This window comes from Brassica oleracea, unplaced genomic scaffold (assembly GCF_000695525.1).
Source record: "Brassica oleracea var. oleracea cultivar TO1000 unplaced genomic scaffold, BOL UnpScaffold00418, whole genome shotgun sequence".
NCBI lineage: Eukaryota > Viridiplantae > Streptophyta > Magnoliopsida > Brassicales > Brassicaceae > Brassica > Brassica oleracea.
The window spans coordinates 235,281-257,392 of NW_013617416.1; the positions used below are offsets into that span (position 1 = coordinate 235,281).

At 34.7% G+C, this 22,112-nt stretch overlaps 2 pseudogenes; one reads left to right on the plus strand and one right to left on the minus strand.

The window, feature by feature from the left end:
- Positions 1-4,811: 4,811 nt before the first annotated feature.
- On the minus strand, positions 4,812-5,441 carry LOC106319611 (annotated as a pseudogene).
- An 8,406-nt stretch (positions 5,442-13,847) lies between these two features.
- LOC106319618 lies at positions 13,848-16,225 on the plus strand (annotated as a pseudogene).
- Positions 16,226-22,112: the final 5,887 nt, after the last annotated feature.

Consider the following 22,112-nt stretch of genomic DNA (forward strand, 5'->3'; position numbering starts at 1 on the left):
TCTTTCGATAAAACATTAAGTGCTATTTTGGTCATTTTTATTCTTAGATGCTATATTTGTGACAAAAACTTTTTTAGTGCTATCTTAGTCATTTTAGCTTACAAATATGTAGAACAGATGAGTTAGCTATTATTCTGAAGAAAAATATTGAATGCTATTGGAATTGTGACGATGATTCTCAAGAGATGAGGCCATAAAAAAAACAGAAATTCTAACTCTGATCTATTAAAATCATATGTTTCTAATCCACCTATTTTGCCAAAAACAAACTTCTGTAATTCCTGAGAAACATATAAGAAAACAATATTTGAAAACATTATTCTCTCAAGGTCGTAACTGGGATTTTAACGGCAATCAAAGATCTGAGTTTTTTCAATTGCCACTGTATGCGGAAGAAGACGACGCCGTCGACGCTCTCCGACTCCTCTGGGTCCCTTGAGATGACTTTCTCCGTTCAAAAAATATATGTAATTTCTCTTGAGAATCTTGACGCCATATATATATAGTAGCTTCAGTTGATGGGAAGGAGGCGAGAAATTTTGATTGATGAGGAGAAAGTGGATGAATTGATTGCATATCATGATCACTGTTAATAACTCCTTCGAATGAATTGAGATAGAGACGATCGGATGGGGGTTACGTTGCACAACCCAACAAGAAAGAACTTGTATCATCTATGGCGAAGAAGTTATCTTCTTATAGGGCCTAAAAATTGACACAACAAAAACATAATAATAGAGGAGCAGCCCATTAACACAACAAAAACATAATAATAGAGGAGCAGCCCACTAACGGATGAAGTCCTTCAAACAACAAAACATCTAACTTAGTGACGCGCTGCGTTTTGTAGTGTGGGACAGGTGTTGCCACCTCCTTGCCTTTTATGATGAGGTGGCAAGAGGAGAAAAGAATAATCTTCTTCTTTATATTATAAGAAGTCTTTATATGTAGTCTGTAGACCATAACTCATTCTATATGAAATATGATGATTTATTGGATTGCTAGTGCAACAAATTAGAATGGGAGGGGGCAGAGGTGGAGGTCCTCTGGCAATCTTCTAAAATACATGGTATGTGGGCAAGAAGAGTGAAAGTATAGTTGGTAAATGGTAATTAATAGTGAATGTTGAAACATGGGCTGAAGAAGAAGAGATGTATTTGTAATGGAAGAATCACGAGCTAAATTACGCTGACTAGGAAGATGATTGGATGATGGTCGGGGACGTTCCTTGGGAGTATGTTCTTTTCTTATCTATTTTAGTAATCTCTAATTAAAACATAGAAAATTTAATTAATGACTATAGTTATGTAGAAGTGTAATTGGAATTTAATTGCTTATAATATAGGATGTTCGTCGAGCGTGAGAAGACTGAAAATCAGGAAGATCTCAAGAGCTTATCACTACTGATTTAAAAAGAAAAGCAAACATGGAATCTGGAATGTGACCAATACAATTAGTTTTGCTTTATTAGGATGCCACAGCTACGATTATCATCCCTACACCACTGAAACCCGATGAGACACATGCTTCTGTTACAAACAGATTAAAACTTTGTTTTCCTGATTTAAACAACATATTTTAAAGTTTGAGAGTCTGAAATAAAATTGGGAACCGGTTTATCATTGTTATTCATAATCCTTTCTAATTGAGGAGGTTGAATTCAAAATTAAATAACTAAAATAGTCTCGACTTCTCTGATAAATCCAGTAACACACTAAAAGAGACATGGCAGCATATGACGTTTAAAACTCACAAATATAAAAGAGAAGAAAAACTAAAATGATAGATATTGAGTACGCACATTCAAACACTTGTCACCAAAATCTTTCACCCAAAACAAGTCTCACCACTCAAAAGATCAAGATAAATTTAATTGAGCATCATGAATATGATTTCAAAGAAGGGATATTTCTATTGTAGGCCTCAACCGTGAAAGCAAGCAGACATGATTTCCCCAAGTCAAACAAGTCACTGAATATAAGTTAAAAAATGGAAGATTTTTTTTTTGAGCAAAAAAAAAATGGAAGATTTTATATTTACCATTTTCATAAACCAAGCCTAGAGAAAGAAAAGCAGCTATGTTCTCCATTTAACCATACAAGAGGGGCTTCTTTTGATTTGCTCTCGGATTTAATTTAGTAGAACAATTTCTTGCTTTGCCTCACCAACACCAGTGTACCTGATATGGTTTAAATACAAAACTGAAAACATAGAACCAAAGATTATAAGGGAAAGATTGAAGAAGAATATAAAGAGGAACATACCCCGTTTCAAGCTCAAAACGAAGAGGATCTTCAAAACCAATGAGGTATATGACAATAGAACATGATTCAGCATGCTGAATCAACAAAGCATACATGCAGCAAATTGAGTATCAAATAACATGTTTCCTTTTTATGGAGTTTCTGAGTGTCATGACAAAACATCTTCAAAGAAAGAGGTGTTGATCCAAAAAGATTGAATCTTTTTATTTTGCTCCTGTGTAAACATATAAACCTATTTATAGCCCGATTTAAACCCGAAAATTGAATTTGTGAAGCTAGGGTAATTATACCTAAATAAATGTGTCAATTTTTTAAAATATTATGTCATGAATTTAAAAGAAAACATCAAACAGACCCAATACTGATATGAGAAAAGAAATATTGGCACAATCTAAACGAGTAAACATATTACAAAGTAACCTAATAGTAGAAATCAAACTAGATGATCTCAATAAAACAAACATATCAAATTATTCACACCGATAAAATAAAAATAGCCAATTAAATTTTAACATTATATTATGAAATTTAGTTATCCGCAACGAAATTAAGGTTGAATATCATAACATTAAACAACTTTAAGTGTAAAAGTTGATAAACATATAATATGAAAAATAAAAAAATGATGATTTAATAATAATAATTTTTTTAAAAATATCTAATGTTTCATAGTGGAATTTAAAAATTTTACGTGTCTTATTGGTATAGTTAAACTAAAATAAACATTGACAGAAATTAAATAATTACATTTTATTTTTTTATTATAATTAGACAAGTTTATAATTTCTAAATTGAATATTTAAAATACTTAGATAAAATTGGTGTGAAATATGAGCCCTAATGGCATTTTTAGTTAAAAGTAAATTAAAGATTTAAATTAAATTTGTATTATTAGTTTATTTAAATGAGATGTGTCTAACCACTATACATATCTCTTTATAAAATGTAGAAGCTCTATATCTAATTATTACAAGTATTAGGGCTTGCCCCGGGCTACGCCCGGGTTTTTTCATAGAAATATTATATATTTTACTATTATATCATATATAATGTGTATCTTGTAATTATACCTAAAATAATTGTTAAAAAACCTTTTTTAAAAAAAAATCAATATTACTTGTTTTAGTATTAAAAATTACATTAACATATCTTAAATAGTTCTGCAGAAATTATAACGACTAAAACCGAGAAATGTTTCTGACCAACTACGATGTGACTTATTTATGTTATGGTTTACAAACCACAATTTTTTCTTTATTTTTGAGGTGTTAATTGAACCCACACCTCTTTACGTGTATCCGCCCCTGACTCTGCATTTGTCATTGGCTCAAAATTCTTACACTTAATTAAATAAATTAATAATTTTTTTAATTTTATACATGTTACGTACCGTAAAAAGGGTTTAGTCGTTTAGGAAAATCATACGGTTAATATGCTACACTTAAGAGGAACCATGGCACAGCTATTTGGATGTTTGGTAATGACAAATTTTTTTTTTTTTTATCATCAACTATACAGACTCATAGTGATTCTGTAAACCAAACCGGGTGATCTGCATCCTTGCCAAACTATTGTAATGACAAACTATTTGGATGTTTGGTAATGACAAACTATTTGGATGTTTGGTAATGACAAACTATTGTCAAGGTTTTGTGTTTTTATTAAAATGTGGGAAATGGCTTGATTTAAATTACTGAATCTATGTTCTTCTTTTTCCAGAATTTAATAATATTTAGATAAAATCATTTGGGATAAATATTTTATGATAAAGATCAAATTACAGTTGATATTTGGTAAATTGTCATAAGTTATCTTTATAAAAATGTGGACTTGCCGACATGGTGTATATGTTTAGCCAAACTTAAAAACTTAAGGTGTATAATTTTGTTTGTCACACACTTACGGTGTATATAATTTATCAAATATCATTGTTTATTTGTTTACTCAAGCTAAACTTTGTAAATTATTTCCCGTATGCTCATCCTTTTAAAGATTTTTTGCAAGTATTTTTTTTTTAATTTGTTAGCTAAACAAAAATATCAAACCACAATAATATGAACATACCTACTCGTAATGATACTGCATATTATTTTGTTTCCCCAAAGTTCTTTACATCTACAGTATAACCTCTTTAAATTAATACTCTATAAATTAATATACACTAAAAATCTCAAAGTTTTTGCTTGTCCTTACTGCTGCAGCTATTGTTGCTGCTCCAGCCATACTTACGGTAGATCTAGGTGACCCACAAAACTTGCCAAACTTCTCAAACGTCTGATACATGACTATTCCACTCTCTTGGCCTAAAGGCCAAAATGTCTGTCGCTATGCATTTATAATCTTCCAAGCCTACACTGATCTCCGGCTTGTACTCGTTAATTCCAACACTCAAGTGTACGGCTACAGTTTCTTGGGCTCCTAGCAAGACAAAACCCTTGATAGGTGGATAGTGTTGAATTCATAACCTACATCTTTGAAGCTAGTGTACCCAAACCCATCTTCAGAGTCACAAGGATAGTGGAGATTGCATTTCTGATTCCAGACTTGTCAGTCATTGATCCGGTCTTGCCACTTTCTTTCTCGTAAAATACCTTGTGTAGACATTGTTGTTGCAGTTGCTAGGGGACTGGGGACTGAGCAGAGGCAGCATAGACATGCCTTGTTAGTCTCATCGTTTCCCATCAAGTGATCGTTGTAGAAAGGGGACACGATCTTGCATGCATGCAGGTGAGTATATCGTCCAATTGGGTCTTGGTCAGGGCACAGCGACCCAATCCCGAAGGTGAGTATTTCGTCCAGCTGGGACTTGGTCAGGGCACAGCGTCCCTTGGAGTATTGAAAGATGCTTGGCTCGAAGAAAGAAACCTCAAGCCGCTTCTCGTAACCTTCGAAAACAATTGCGGATAAGCCATAAACACCATCAGGAATCAGCAGAAAAAAATCTTAGAAAAAAGTAAATTATAAAGTCGGAATTGAAGAAAGCTAAACTATATTAGGAGGGGGCTTCATAAGATGTAACCAAACAGAAGATTTGAGTTGCATTGTAGAAATCAGAAGATTTGAGTTTCTTGATTCCATTGCTAGGACAAACATCTTCAAAGCTGTAACCAAGGGGGGCTTCATAAGATAAGGAACTATTACTCTAGACTTCTTTTTACCACCTTTCGAATCCATCATAATCTCCTTCACACGTTCTGCAATTAATATAAGCAAAATCATATGGTTAGGTGAAGAGGAACAGAGATTTAGTGTTCAACAATCTCACACTGAAAATTTATCACAATGATGTATTGAAGCCATGATAATCAGAAGGAATCTCAACAATTTCCTTAACACCACAAATCTCAAGAGTGGTGACAATCTGCAATAATTTATCAAACAACAATCATAAGAACTTTCATAACATCTACAAAAAGCTCTCACACTGTCTCTCTCTCACTGTAATAGAGAAGTTTTCGAAATTATAAACTCACATATATGTGACATCACAAGAGTTGATCACAACCTTCACTTGTTCAGGTCAGAAGTATATCTTCTCTCATGGCCCATCACGGTGAATCCTAATAATCCCCCAAATAAAAATCATAAAACCAGACGACGGGTTACTATGCTAGAATCTTATGAGATTTCTTTCTTGGCGTGAATTACTGTCAAAGTTAATATAACAGCTGGATCTGCATATCCAAAACTTGTGAGATTTAGGATTATACCTATATAATGGGAAAAGCTACTGGAGAATTACCTATAGAGGAGGAGCGAAGGCGTCACTGATATTGAAAGATACGCAGAGAGGTTCAGACAATCAATTGATGCATGATTAGCTCTTCCTTTCGAATATAGTAACTTAGGAAGAGAAAACGGCACCATAAACCTCGTCATTAGAAAAAGAAGATGAAAAACGAAAATTTTGACCTTTCAATTGGTTTGATAGAATATGTTATAGCTCTTTATATAGGAAGAGGATCAAGGGGAAGAGGAACGGAACATTCAAAAAAAATTTAAAGATCATCATTAATTGATAAGAAGTGGCTCAAAGTAACTGAAAATTCAGAGAATAGAACAGAGAGGACAAAGTGGAAGAGTCCTGAAAGATGGACTCAAAGCTTTAAATGAAAAAAAAAGGTTTGTCGACGTGGGCTTGATATGGGCCAAATTAATTTTAAGATTTAAAACAGCTCACACGAAAGACCCAGTTTCACCACCTCTTGACGTGGCAAAACTAACTCATCTCATTGAATGATTTTCCATGCTGACGTGGATAGGCTCAATGAAGCTCATATCCTCCTTTTAGTTATTGTATATACATATCTCTCTCTTTGTAAAATGTAGGGACACTATATCTAATTATTACAAATTATTTCAAGCTCTCACACTGTCTCTCTCTCACTGTAATAGAGAAGTTTTCGAAATTATAAACTCACATATATGTGACATCACAAGAGTTGATCACAACCTTCACTTGTTCAGGTCAGAAGTATATCTTCTCTCATGGCCCATCACGGTGAATCCTAATAATCCCCCAAATAAAAATCATAAAACCAGACGACGGGTTACTATGCTAGAATCTTATGAGATTTCTTTCTTGGCGTGAATTACTGTCAAAGTTAATATAACAGCTGGATCTGCATATCCAAAACTTGTGAGATTTAGGATTATACCTATATAATGGGAAAAGCTACTGGAGAATTACCTATAGAGGAGGAGCGAAGGCGTCACTGATATTGAAAGATACGCAGAGAGGTTCAGACAATCAATTGATGCATGATTAGCTCTTCCTTTCGAATATAGTAACTTAGGAAGAGAAAACGGCACCATAAACCTCGTCATTAGAAAAAGAAGATGAAAAACGAAAATTTTGACCTTTCAATTGGTTTGATAGCCATGGATGTAACTATTCAGAGTAGGTTATAGCTCTTTATATAGGAAGAGGATCAAGGGGAAGAGGAACGGAACATTCAAAAAAAATTTAAAGATCATCATTAATTGATAAGAAGTGGCTCAAAGTAACTGAAAATTCAGAGAATAGAACAGAGAGGACAAAGTGGAAGAGTCCTGAAAGATGGACTCAAAGCTTTAAATGAAAAAAAAAGGTTTGTCGACGTGGGCTTGATATGGGCCAAATTAATTTTAAGATTTAAAACAGCTCACACGAAAGACCCAGTTTCACCACCTCTTGACGTGGCAAAACTAACTCATCTCATTGAATGATTTTCCATGCTGACGTGGATAGGCTCAATGAAGCTCATATCCTCCTTTTAGTTATTGTATATACATATCTCTCTCTTTGTAAAATGTAGGGACACTATATCTAATTATTACAAATTATTTCAAGATCAACAAATATTGTACAAAAACTTACAAATACTCTGATATAAAATGCTAATATATTCTTATTCATATATTGGAATTTTATTTTCTTTTAAAATAATTTTAGGAACAATGACACAGGAGTAAAAGAAAATTGGGGAATTTTCATGTTTATCATTTTCTTATTACAATTATTCATGATTACCACCACTAAAGAGACATTTCACAAATACATTCTTCGTTAAGTGGCAAAATACTCTTATACGCGTGTTCTCTATATATATATAACAACTAATTATTTAAATAAATATAAAAATAAAAAAATGAAAATTTTTAAAAATATTTTTTTTTATGTTTTCGAATTATATTTTTTCAAATTCGAACTTTGTATAATTTTTTTAATTTTGGTTTCAAATGTTTTGTTCAAAATTTATTTTTGAAAAGCAAAAAATTATTTTTGAACGTATTTTTAAAAATTATTTTATATTTTTTAAGTATTTATTTATATTTTTATTAGAATCCTATATTTCACATTCCAAAAATCATATCTCAACCCTCAACTCTAAACCCTAAGTTTAGATTATTTTCATGTTTACACCAATCACTTTTATCATCATTTTTAATGAAGGGTAAAAAACACTTATACCCCTAGGGTCAACTAATCTGGACTTAAGGTTTAGAGTTAACATTTGAGGTAGGTTTTTGGAATGTGAAATTTATAATTCTAATAAATATATAAATAAATATTTTAAAAAATTAAAAAATAGTTTCAAACGTAATTTTTGATTTTCAACAAGGAATTTAAAAAAGCCCATATAATTTAGGGTTTGTTCAATTTTAGCAGGTGGAGTTAGAGAGTCAAACGTCGTAGTTCTTTGCTTCTCACCACCAAAGACGGTCGTCGTTGTAATATCTTCATTAATCATCACTTGAAAACATTGATCCAAGCATTAAGATTTTCTGCACCACTCCTCCCACTCTCTCGAATTAAATCGACCATAACATCCTCCAAAGTAATCGCCTGAAGCTTCACCTATAAATGGCTTTGTTGCCTAGGATGAACAGTACTATCAAAACGAAATCCCAAAGGTCTTCCTCTGTCAAGCATCAAATCGATCAATGGCGAATCATTTACTCTTCTCCCCGATTTTAAAGCTAAACACTGTTCAAACACAGCCGAGAGATTCTAAGAGGCAAGAAATGTTAAGAAAGGCTGCCAACTCATGGATGTCCGCATGCTTCTCCTTGACGAGCATGTAACTCCGGCGAACCACCACCCTCTTTTATCAGCTCTTTCCACTTATTTAACGATTTTGAATGTCTTTCCACTTATTATGTCTTTCTCAAACAGTCAACGAGAAAGTACCTATTAACAATCTTATTCCCAATATCTGTTTTTGGATTGAACTTCAAACTAACCAAAATTTATTTACTCTGTTTTTTTTTCAGTCGATTTTGATTCAAGGTTCCATCGCTTAATATTTTCAGAAATCTCTTGAAGAAACGAGGGATGTACGAGGTTCGTAGTATTGATGTCTCTGGAAGCAACAGCCACGTCAAAGTCTCCGACGCACCAGTTTCTATATGTTTCACTGACCACACAAGCTTTGTCGAGGTCACGGAACCGACAGTGAATCATCCTACAGAGAAGTTTCGTTTACAAATGTATGATCAACTCAAGGCTTTGGCTAACACTAACGTGGATTTGGCTGGTTTGTATAACAACTTTCAACTCATACTTTAACCGTATGTTCTCCATTTAAGCAGATGCTCCTAACACTTATGTTTGCAATGTTTGTTGCAGACATCATGAGCAAAGTTAGTAGTGTCAACACTGTTTTTAATGATGAAAACCAGTCCATATAGCTGGTCTTAAAATGTTAACTGCTGAAGTTTTGTTTCAGGTCGGCTTCCTGAATGCAACCTCTGCAATTCATTTCTATTTTGATAATGAGAATTGTGCAGGTACAAGTTATCTTGAGAGGTAATGACTTTGACCACTATTTTCTACAACACAGAGAATACCTTAATAGTCCAACTCACTGACTGAAAGCGGTTCTTATTTAGGACAGGGGCAGGGGCAAAGGCTTGACCTCCATCCCTACAAAATATGGGGGTGTTAAGAAGATTAATCAAATGGTAGCAGAGCTTAATGACTTCGGCCTGAAATCTCCACCTCAGGTACGCCGTTAAATGGATGGTTCTACATTTCTTGCTCCAAGTGCTACCGGGAATTGCAGGGTGGATTTACATCATTCACATGGGCTTCCTGCAATGAAGTGAACGCTGTTGGTATCATTAGATAACTCACGTTCTTATTTTTTTAGGAAACGGTTACTAATATTTTCACATTCTTTCGCTTATGAAGACCGCAGGTGTGCAAGAGCCACAGGATTGTGACCTTCCACAATGCTTAGAGGAGATTATTGGGAGCACTTTAACCTTCCAATTGAACCTACCTCACTTCAACTTCACTGCAAAACATCAGAGCTTCACCGTGTCTTGCATTCTCGACAACAACCAGCGCCCTCCCCAGCGTAATTTTGAGGTTCATGTGAGTTCTTTAGAAATGTCTAGATCTATGAAATTTTATTTCCTTGGTTATACTTATCAGGAAACACATTGACAGGGTGGGAATGACAACCCTGAAGATAATATGCCAGGTGCTGGAGCAATAAAAAAAAACCACAGTATTGGACTTAAGAGCACACTGTGAATGTGGTAATCGTGTTGGTAATGGTGATGTTGAAGGTGGAAGAGGTGAGGCATCAGATCCACGAGACAACTCTGTTGACGGAAGCAGCACAGGAGAGGGGGCACCTGTGGAGGAAGATTGGTGTTCTGCAGAGAAGACACGGAATGATTAAAAACGTTAAGAGATCAAGGGGTGCTTAGGTTGCAAGACAAGATGGCGTTTCTATGCATTAGTTTTTAAATAAATTTCCAGACACTATTACGTCTTGAGTACTACAAAGTTTCTGCTTTTATTATTTCCAGTTTTCTTATTGTAACTTATTTCCAGTTTTTTTGTTTAGAACATTTTAGTCATATCAGTTTTCTTTTTGCATTTAAAAATATTAATATCATGTTCTCAAACACCGTTCCCTATTCCTAGGAAAGCATAATCTAATATTCTCAAACATTAACCAGAATATTGATTATTCCGTCCGTTTTTTTACGAGAATTAATCTGATACTTAGCAAAATCAATCAGTACATGAAGAAAACCGGCCCGTAACATCCAGAATTTTCAATACTTTATAGCTATGCAGGCGAAAGTAACTTTGTTTCAGTTGGTCAATAACTCTTTTCAATCATCTATCAACAAATTTCGGGCACCCTTATACCGCTTTTTAATTTAAACAATAATTAGTCGGTTCAAAGATGCACAATCCTTCGCTGCACCAAAGTCAAAGAATACGAACCGTAAACAGAAGCATGGTTTAAACATCTACGAGGAAGAAGATGGAGGATTCGCAGCAGCGTTGACAAGGAGAAAGAGAGAGTTATCTGAGTAAGAATGACACGGCAAGAACATTCGGAAAACTCGAACCATATATTTGACATGTATAAAAAATGATATTAGCCTGTTACAACAAAAAAATGATATTAAGTTCAAAAAAAAATTATATTAGCATTTACATCTATTTTGTATATGATGTTATGGTATCATTAAAATAATTAGTTACAATTTTTAAATCATTTATCAATAACGAACTAAAATTAATATTAATTACCAAAATTAACTTTAAAAATTTTACAATTTAAAATAAGTGGCTTAAATTTTTAAATTATTTGTTCATTTGATTTTAAATATAGTTCAGTATATAAATTAATCAAAATAATTTCCATACCTATTTAACATTTTATTTTCCACTAAAAGGATAATCTGCAAAGCAAAAAAGTAAGAAATAAGAAATAAGATGAATCCATATATAAGATGGATTTATATTTATTTTTATTGGAGCGAGTCGGTGTTTTTGGATGGTCGTTAAAACCTAATAATTCTGACATGACATGACATCCTGAGATCTATTAATATGTACTCATAAGATCGATTATTAGTTCACGACCCTCAATTCTTAATTGGCAAGATCTAATAATTCAAACTCGATTGGACTAACAACTTACAGATGAAAAATGAAACTAACTAAATTGAAAAGAAAAATAACGTTCCAACCCGGCGGGTAGTGCCGAAATATCCTAGTTGGTATTATAAACGTGGTATTTGTGGCAATTTTCTCTTCTTATGTTAGGTGAATACATTATTCTAGAAGACCATAAAATTAAGTTAATTTCACTAGAACATATATTATCATCGAAGTTGTCAAAAAAAAAATTATCATCAAGGCTCCCCTGGTATATATATTTGACTAGTGTTGACTGTAGAATTTTAATAGTTTGATTAATAACATTTGTAGATTCTAAAAAAATAACTTCATAAAACGTGTTATAAGTTGTAACAGTTACTATATATTATATTTTATTTAAAACTTAATATTTTTAACAGATTTCATATATATATTAATATTTTAGAACAGTTTCAATTAAAATTATATTATTATGAATTTAATATTATTAAATGTATGTATTGTGTGTCCCCATCAAATAATTTGCCCGGATCCGCCACCGGTAACAGTTGATCAAACAGAATTTTTGTAAGTGAAATATGGTTTATTAGCTAACAAACAGAAGATACGAGGTCTGTCCCTTCTATAAGGCACATAAAACTTTTGTTTTAGGCCACATAATATACGTGTAATTAGTCGTCCGATAATAATCTAGATGTTCATTGTTGAAAAGAAATCTAGACATTCGATTAATCGTTCTATGCGGTAAACGTTGAGTCACCGAACGATTAGCACCTAACACTTTCGATCATTCATTTTTAACAAAGCACCCAAATGACATTTTCATCTAATCAATTAACAAAAAATGTTACACAAATTGTAAGCAAATTTATATTTCACATATAATCCATATCATCAATGTATAACAGAAAAAACGAACGATGTTATGGTTTGATGAAATTAACCGTATTTTAAAATAATTATTTAGTAAATGTTTAATTTTTCAAAACAAACCAAAAAACATAAACTTCTGTTTAAACTATTTTAATCTATAATCTTTCCAAATATTATACATTTTAAACCTCAACTTTTGTTGACTAAGGGTCTGGCTGGTTGAAACGCATTGGTTGCGGTTGCGAGAATTTGCGGATGTGGGTGATTGCGGTTTCTAGTGTTATTAAGCGATTTGTACAACTGGTACATCCGTTAGAAATTGTGCATTTACGCGTATTTGTTACTTGTTGATTATTAGATATTGCAGCGGTTTAATAATAAATTAGTAATATTAACACATAACATTATAAATATCAAAAACATATTATTATGATAAAATAAAATACTTATTAGTATAACATAATTAATAAAAATATTACATTATTTATTTTGTAGTTTAAATGAAAGTTATAATATCAATAAGATTTTTTTGAAGATTTATATTAGAAATTTTGAGAGAATATTTTCAAATTGAAATTAAAAATAATTTTAGAAAAGATTTTTATATGTATCCATCTACAATTGTTCGCAGCCGCAAACGTTAGCATGCCATCTTATGATTGTAAGGTGTTTGGAGCGCTTTGAAGCGATTTTGTAATTGTTGTAAAACGTCAACGCCCCCTACCAACCGCTAAAACTGCGTTTGCGTGTGATATCGAAGAAACCAGTCGGACCTTAAACTATTTTAGAAACACAAAAAGTCAGCCATTAAGTCGATTTAATGTTGACTTTTCATGTATCTAAAATGTTTTGAGCAACAAAAGTTAGATTTAAATGAACAACTTTAAAAAATTTGTGGCTCAACTGAAATTGAAGGTTTTTTTTTTGTAAGTTGGGATTTTTGGGCCAATTTCTCATTTTTCTTTAAATTTATTGAGAAAATAATTATAATATTTCAAAGAATTTTACTAGGACCTACAACTCTGCGTATGCAAGTGGCAAATAATAAGCCGACTACCATGTGGACGTTCCCACCAATTGTGCTTTTTCTGGTTTGCACATTTTATTTTTCCTTTTCCACGGGGTCAAATTTGAAAAAAATCCTCATCTCTTCAGCACCGTCAGATCAATCAAACGGCCCAAAAACACTGATCGAACATTCTGGAACACACGAAGCCTCATGCGTATATAAACTCAAACCCTAACAAGCTCTCTCTCTCTGCACACCACAAACTCAAACCTACTTCCCTTACTGCCGCCTCGAAAGCTAATTCGTCGATCTGATAATGGCGGGTAAAGGAGAAGGTCCAGCTATCGGAATCGATCTCGGTACCACCTACTCTTGCGTCGGAGTATGGCAACACGACCGTATTGAGATCATCGCTAATGATCAGGGAAACAGGACGACGCCGTCTTACGTCGCCTTCACCGACTCCGAGCGGTTGATTGGTGATGCCGCTAAGAACCAGGTAGCCATGAACCCGATTAACACTGTTTTTGGTACGTAATCTCTATTTCCTTGTCTAATTTGAATTCGAAAGCTGTGGTTATTAGATCTTATAGCTAGATCTGTGTTGCATATTCGGTTTTGAATCTTAGGGTTTTATAGAAAGATCTTTGTGGAATACGTACGTTGTTATCTTTAGGGTTTATAAAAATATCCAAGTTGAATACAAAAGTTGTGATTTTATAGGGTTTTGTACGAAGCTCATATTGATTTCGATTTAATTTACTTTATTGTTGTTTTGGTTAACTTTCGAATGATTGATTAAGCTCTGTCATGTCATCGATTATTACGAAACTCAAATTGAATTCTTTTTTTTCATGTACTTAATTGTTGTTTTGATTGACCTTTGAATAATTGGAATGATTGAGTAAACTTGTTTTTGTGTCTTTTATTATTACAGATGCAAAGAGATTGATTGGTCGGAGATTTAGTGACGCATCTGTCCAGAGCGACATGAAGCTATGGCCATTCAAGATCATTCCTGGTCCTGCCGACAAACCCATGATTGTTGTCAGCTACAAAGGAGAGGAGAAGCAGTTTGCTGCTGAGGAGATCTCTTCCATGGTTCTCATCAAGATGCGTGAGATCGCTGAAGCTTACCTTGGTGTCACCATCAAGAACGATGTGGTCACTGTTCCAGCTTACTTCAATGACTCTCAGCGTCAAGCCACAAAGGACGCTGGTGTGATTGCTGGTTTGAATGTGATGCGTATCATCAACGAGCCCACTGCAGCAGCCATTGCCTATGGTCTTGACAAGTAGGCGACCAGTGTTGGGGAGAAGAACGTATTGATCTTTGATCTCGGTGGTGGTACTTTTGATGTTTCTCTTTTGACCATTGAAGAGAGTATTTTCGAGGTGAAAGCTACTGCTGGAGACACCCATCTTGGTGGTGAGGACTTTGACAACAGAATGGTCAACCACTTCGTTCAGGAGTTTAAGAGGAAGAGCAAGAGCAAGAAGGACATTAACGGTAACCCAAGAGCGCTTAGGAGGTTGAGGACAGCTTGTGAGAGAGCGAAGAGGACTCTCTCTTCCACCGCTCAAACCACCATCGAGATTGACTCTCTATTTAAGGGAATTGATTTCTACTCTGCCCTCACCCGTGCTAGGTTCGAGGAGCTCAACATGGATCTTTTTAGGAAGTGTATGGAGCCGGTTGAGAAGTGTCTGCGTGATGCTAAGATGGACAAGAGCACTGTCCATGATGTTGTCCTTGTCGGTGGTTCTACACGTATCCCTAAAGTTCAGCAGCTTCTCCAAGATTTCTTCAACGGTAAAGAGCTCTGCAAGTCTATTAACCCAGACGAGGATGTGGCTTATGGTGCAGCGGTTCAGGGTGCTATTCTGAGCGGTGAAGGGAATGAGAAGGTGCAAGACCTTCTTCTTTTGGATGTTACTCCTCTTTCTCTCGGTCTTGAGACTGCCGGTGGAGTCATGACCACCTTGATCCAGAGGAACACAACTATCCCAACTAAAAAAGAGCAGGTGTTCTCCACTTACTCTGACAACCAGCCTGGTGTGTTGATCCAAGTCTACGAGGGTGAGAGAGCTAGGACCAAGGACAACAACCTCCTCGGAAAGTTTGAGCTCTCTGGCATTCCTCCTGCTCCACGTGGTGTCCCTCAGATTACTGTCTGCTTCGATATTGATGCAAACGGTATCCTCAACGTCTCTGCCGAGGACAAGACCACTGGCCAAAAGAACAAGATCACCATCACCAACAACAAGGGTCGTTTTTCTAAGGATGAGATTGAGAAGATGGTGCAAGAGGCTGAGAAGTACAAGTCTGAGGATGAGGAACACAAGAAGAAGGTTGAGGCCAAGAACGCTCTCGAAAACTATGCTTACAACATGAGGAACACCATTCGTGATGACAAGATCGGTGAGAAGCTTCCTGCAGCAGACAAGAAGAAGATTGAGGACTCGGTTGAGGAAGCTATCCAATTGCTTGATGGTAACCAGACTGCTGAAGCAGATGAGTTTGAGGACAAGATGAAAGAGTTGGAGAGTGTTTGCAACCCCATCATTGCGAAGATGTACCAAGGAGCTGGTGGTGAGGCAGGTGGCTCCGCTGGAATGGATGACGATGAAGCTCCTCCTTCTACCGGAGGTGCTGGCCCCAAGATTGAGGAAGTCGACTAATCTTGTTATGTTTGCATGATTTTGGCTTAAGACCTGATTTCAGTATCGGTTTTATGTTTGGCTCTATTTTTGAGCCATGTACTCTCGTTTTTGTTGAACCTTTTTCTATATTATTAAGTTGCAGTCTCGAATTTCAACCGCTCTATATTTCTCTGGTTTTGATTCCAATTGCTTAGTCTTTTTATGTTTTTGCGGTGCAACTGCTTTGTTTTGCTGATGGTAGTTTGATTGAAACAAAAATGTCTTGGATGGTGTGTGCATTGGGTTCTAAGTGAATTTCTTCAGTGTGTGCATTAGGTTCCAAGAGAATTTTTCTTAGAAAATGATCTAGTAACTCTTCGGCTGATCCTTGCTTGATCTGTTTCTGTGGGTGTCATCTCCTTACCTTTGATGCATTTAACATAAATACAATTTATAAACACAACTCTCGTTTCATGGCAATAAAACAGGTTCCACTATAAAAAGTACATAATCCTTTTGTCCAAGATAATAACACAATTTTTTTTTAGTCAAGCCTGTTGATACAGAAATAACTAGTTATCCTGTTTCCCAATTCATAGCAAACACCAAATACTTCTGCCAACCGTAGAGCCACAGAGCACTACGAACGCTTCCCTTTGTAGACTAGCACCAGCTTCTCTCAACTCCAATTCTGAACTTATGTTTCACTTGAAATATCGCAGCACCATGCACAAACTGTAAGCGCCTCCTTTCAAGATTTGTGACAACACTCTTATAAAGCTCCCTTGACAAATCCAGTTGAACTCGGAAGGCATCTCTTCCCTGCCACGGTGTTTCTTGCACAACATTTTTATTTTTGATGCCAGCTACATACTCCTGAAACACAAGTCCAGTTATAGTTTGTAACTGCAGCGCCTTCACCTCTGTATAAACCTCCCAAACAATGTACTCAGTTGCCATGGTGACAACTTCACATGCAGCTGAATCGTCTGATAGTAGCGCCATTGTTATAACCCGTAAAGTTCTGCAATGGAACAGTCTCTTAGGTCCCTGCTCACGGTTGATGCTATTTTTTCTACTGTACCCCCAATTTCTGCATAGCTCTCTGTTCTTTAAAGCGGCAAAATCCCATATTGTATACTCAACCAGTATAGCAAACAAGAAACATTGAACCAACACACAGGCTCCTGCTTCCAAACATAACCACGACAATGATGTAGCAGTAAATGCTTTTGTTTGTACTTGAAAGTCCAAGTCTTGTGATACTTCATATGGATAATCTTTGTGTAACTCGTTTCTGTTCTGGAGTCAACAAACTAACCTTCGCTTTCACTGGTTCGTTAAAGCATAGCTTCACCGTTAGTAATCTTCTTGGTCTTGTAAGTTGAAACTTTTTACATCTCAACGCCGACTCATTCTCTGTCTTTCTCACACGAACATCCAAACTCTTATTCACAGCAGCACCATCTTTTCTTATAATACTCCACAAGGCACCCAAGGTCTCCAAAGCCGCATAACCCATTCCCTTGTTCTTCTCTACGTTTTGGAAATCCTTTTCCTCATATTTGTATTTGAAATACCAAGATTTGTAACGCTTCTTCTTATGTGTAATCTGCTCATGTTCTGAATGTAAAAAAAAAAAATAGCATCAGCCAATCCTAGCAACTCCGCAGAATCCACGTTAGCACCAAATTTGTCAGTAACAGATCTTGTTTGATGTGTTGGCTTGACACATGTAGAAGCTGGTGTGAATTCATCCGTCCTCTTGCTTTGTAAAACATAAGATTCTTCCTTGTTATGGAAAGCACCGCTGCCAACGTCATAACGGTAACACAGGTGTTTGAAGTTGTTTACTGCTCTCCGCTTGTTGAGATGGTGGCAGGTATCAGTTGTTTCCACATAATCAATCTTCTCCAATGGTGTTGTAGCTTTTTATACACAATTCATTTCGTGAACCACTTGTGCGGTGAGAATCTCTGTTAGATGATGCTTTGACACAACCAAGTTCTGTCTTCTTAGCACTCGTGGATACTGTTTCCTTGGGCAGTATCACATCTTGGCTGGAGCAAAGTGAGCAGGTAATCTCTTCTTAAAATTTGACCAACTCAAGAATGATTCTTTGGACCTTTCTTCATTGTACCAATCTAATCCATCTCCCTTCTAGGCTCTCAGAGACACCAAGAAAATCTTAGCCAGTTCTGAACAATCTTTCCACTCGACAAATCCAGCCATAAGGCATAATAAAACCATCAAACTTTGGCAACTCATGTGTGTCAACTAAGAAAGCTCGCACCACCAAAAGATGACTACTCTCCGGATCATCAATTCGAAGTGGATTCGTTACCAGAAAATGAGGATCAGAAGATTTAGAAACTCCTTGGCTTTGCAATTTGCTCCACTGACAGACACTTTGGCAACTGTTCTAAGCCTTTCTGAATGTCTCGTTGATTCCTCGACCCACTTTGGATAGTCATTGTTACCAAACCTCAACCACAAGGATTCCTTCAGTGCTTCCCAACTATTGAACAACCACAGTGATTGTCGCCCATGACGCTTTGAGCAAGATTTTTTTCATCGTCCCTGAAATCCTCCAACCATGAAATCCATGTGCGCAAACCATCACCGGTGATCAGCTACAGCACCACCGCAATGATCTGATTTCTCTCGTTAGATTCGATCCGACCGCACCAATTGATAGAGTTTAGATACAGATTCTCTCACAATCAACTCTCTAAACTCAATCCCAAACACAAACAATGATTTATTGAATGTAAAAGAACTTAATACAACTTTGAATCACAACGGATTGAGATCTCCTCAAGAACACTGTTGTAACCCAGCTGCTCTCACTCAAGTCTCTCGACTCAGTCCAAATCCAAAGCTATCCCCCTCCGTAAACGTCAACCTTGTGCTTGATTCTTGTTCAACGGCAAAGTCTCTGAGAGTATCTCCTCAAATGCCAGCTCAGCATATGAAAGCCACAGATCATTGTACTATATCTATACACACATATATATTCTCAGACATGCAAAGGATAATCACATGATTTCGTTGTGTGAGGAGTCGTAAGGTGCTTGATTCTCTCTTGTTAATGTGTTCCTGCTTGTTTCATGTTTGCTTGATCTTGACTTTGAAACTACTTTCATATTTCAAGTTCTTGTCCAAGTGTTTAGAAATGTCTCTTACTCTAATTAATGTACCAAGTATGCATTTACAGCCTCGGTTAGTGAAGTTACCAAGAGGATCTAGGTACAGCCCAATGAAACATTGCCTCAAATATTTTGAAATTTTTTATATAAGCATATGCCTGCAACTCATAAAAAGAAATATGTTTATTTCCCCTAAAATATAGATTAGAACCTGGGAGTTACACTCGAGAGCAAGTCACAGATTTTGTTTTTTTGATATATATGGTCTGTTGCAGCAAAGACCAGCTCCACAATGGATTTCCAAAGGTAGATTTTTGTTTGGCTTCAAATTATATCAACAAGCATCTGGTGCAAACAAAACTCTTGTGCATACCATTGAAAATTTCTGTGATCTTGTTAGATGTTCTATTTTTGTGATAGTTTGTTATAAATAATCATTTTGTTGAGAAAGATTTGTAATTCGTTTCCTATACCTTTGCCTGGTCAAAGTACAGAAACGCAACTATATATTAAAGAAATATATTACATAAACAAGCTTGAATATTTAGTGTCATAGATGAAGTAAGTCTATTGCATAGAATAATGCTGGACATTCGAGTTTACGGTTCGGGTCTTTATTCGGTTTTTGGGTTATTAGGTTATTCGGGTTGGCGGTTTAGGAACCGAACAGTTTTCTGATCGGTTCGATTCGGGCAATAATGTCGGATTCATATCGGGTTTCTACTTTTTTTTTTATAAAACAAGAAGTGGAACTGAATTATAAATAATCCAGGTTTGGTTCGGGCTTAAAGCCCGCAAACCAAAAACCCGAGTTAAACACTTGAATAATCCAGGTTCAAGTAATTCGGGTAGTTCGGTTTTTTGGATATTTTTTATTTATAAATTATATTTTATATATATTAAAATTAAAAATAATTAATATTTTTAATATATTCAAAATATTCGGGCACCCGTTAGGTTCGGTTCTGTTCCGGTTCAGTTTCAGGTTTTGGATTTAGAAATATAGGAATCGTTCAAGTTTTTGTAATTTTCGGTCCGGTTGTTTCTTTTCTATTTGGGTTCGGGTTTGGGTTTCGGATAATATGCCTAGGAGTAGCGTAGAACATGTTTGAATTGGCTTTATCAATACCATTAAAAGATGATCATTTCCAAATTATACTCTTAATGAAAATAGCAGTTTTTTCAAAAAATACTCTTATTTTTACAAGGAATTAATAAAATTCATTAATGACATATAAATGTTTTGCTTTTGAGCATACGTATATACCTAAATGAATCTATAAATGATGGACCTATATATATATTTAGAAGATATACTAACTTTAAATTTAATATAAGTATAAGCATATTATGAACTATAAATAAATTAACAAACATGAAAATATTATTTTCTTAAATATACGTATCAATATTCAAAATATATTATTTGAATATTATACATATTTTCAATACAAACCAAAATCATATATCCTACACCATATATATATCATATACATATTTGAATATCATTTTTCCATGTATAATGTCATTTTATACATAATATTGATATGTCAATTACGAGTGTTCAAGAATATTTTAAAAACTATCTTAAAATCAAATTTTAAATCTAACATAAAAACATAAACATATAATAGGTTATTAATAACGAAAATAAACTAATATTGTCATATCAATAAATTTTTTATATTATCATTTTTTATTTGGAAACATAATAAAATTTCATCAAATTCTAAGGAATCACCAATTTATGTAATATTAAAAAATATATGAGTGATTAAATCATTTTTAAAAAAATACTATCAGATATTTTGTGTTTTATCGGATCAATGGTATCAGATCGCAGGTTAATGGTGAGTTTTTGAGTTTTTACCGGATTATATTGGATTTTTAATTCACGAATTTTTCATTAAATCTGAACCGGATTATATACAATGTATCGGGTCTATAGGTTCAACCATGAATCTAAGTCGGATATGAAAACAAATCTTAAAACTCAAACATTATTATAGAACAACTACCATATTTCGAACAAATACCATATTTTGAAGAAAAAAAAACAAATGATAAAAACCTAAAAACTCAATTGTTATGGTTCGAAACAAAAATAACAGTAGTTTGTAAATCAGTTTTCGATCAATAAATGAAAAATAAACAAATCTGCGTTTTCTAAGCACGGATCAAAATCGTGCAAAATCTAGTTTATTACTTAAATGTCGCAATCTACATTATAATAGGACAGTTGCATCACTCCTGATGCGACATGTTTGCGATATGTGGGTCCCACTTTTAAAAAGTATGAAAAAAGTGTCAAGTCTGTGATTCGAACCCGGGTTATTGAGATCTAAATAACAATATTTATACCACTGAGCTAAAGGATTCTTTGTAAATTAATGGCTGAAACAAATATATAATTATGAAGGTCGGAAACCTTTGCTTCTTCGGTTTTCTCTGTGGGACCCACACTTATTTATTTTATTTAATGATTTAATAAATACTTTATAACTCACGTTTTGAAATGAGATTCGTTAAAAAAAAACCTAATAAACCTCTTTGGTCTGTAAGCGTTCTCTTCAATGGAAGTTTAGGGCTTTCAATTTTTAATCATCGGTTCATGACTCATCTAAGAAACACAGATTGGCTCTTTGAGTTTCATGAATCAGTTTTTCTTCTTTAGTCTCTACATCTCTCCATCTTTAATAAACTCATCATCGGTTCTTTTATTTTGCCTGATAAATCATGATTGTGTGGTTTTAATTTTCTTTGGTCATCCTTAGCTT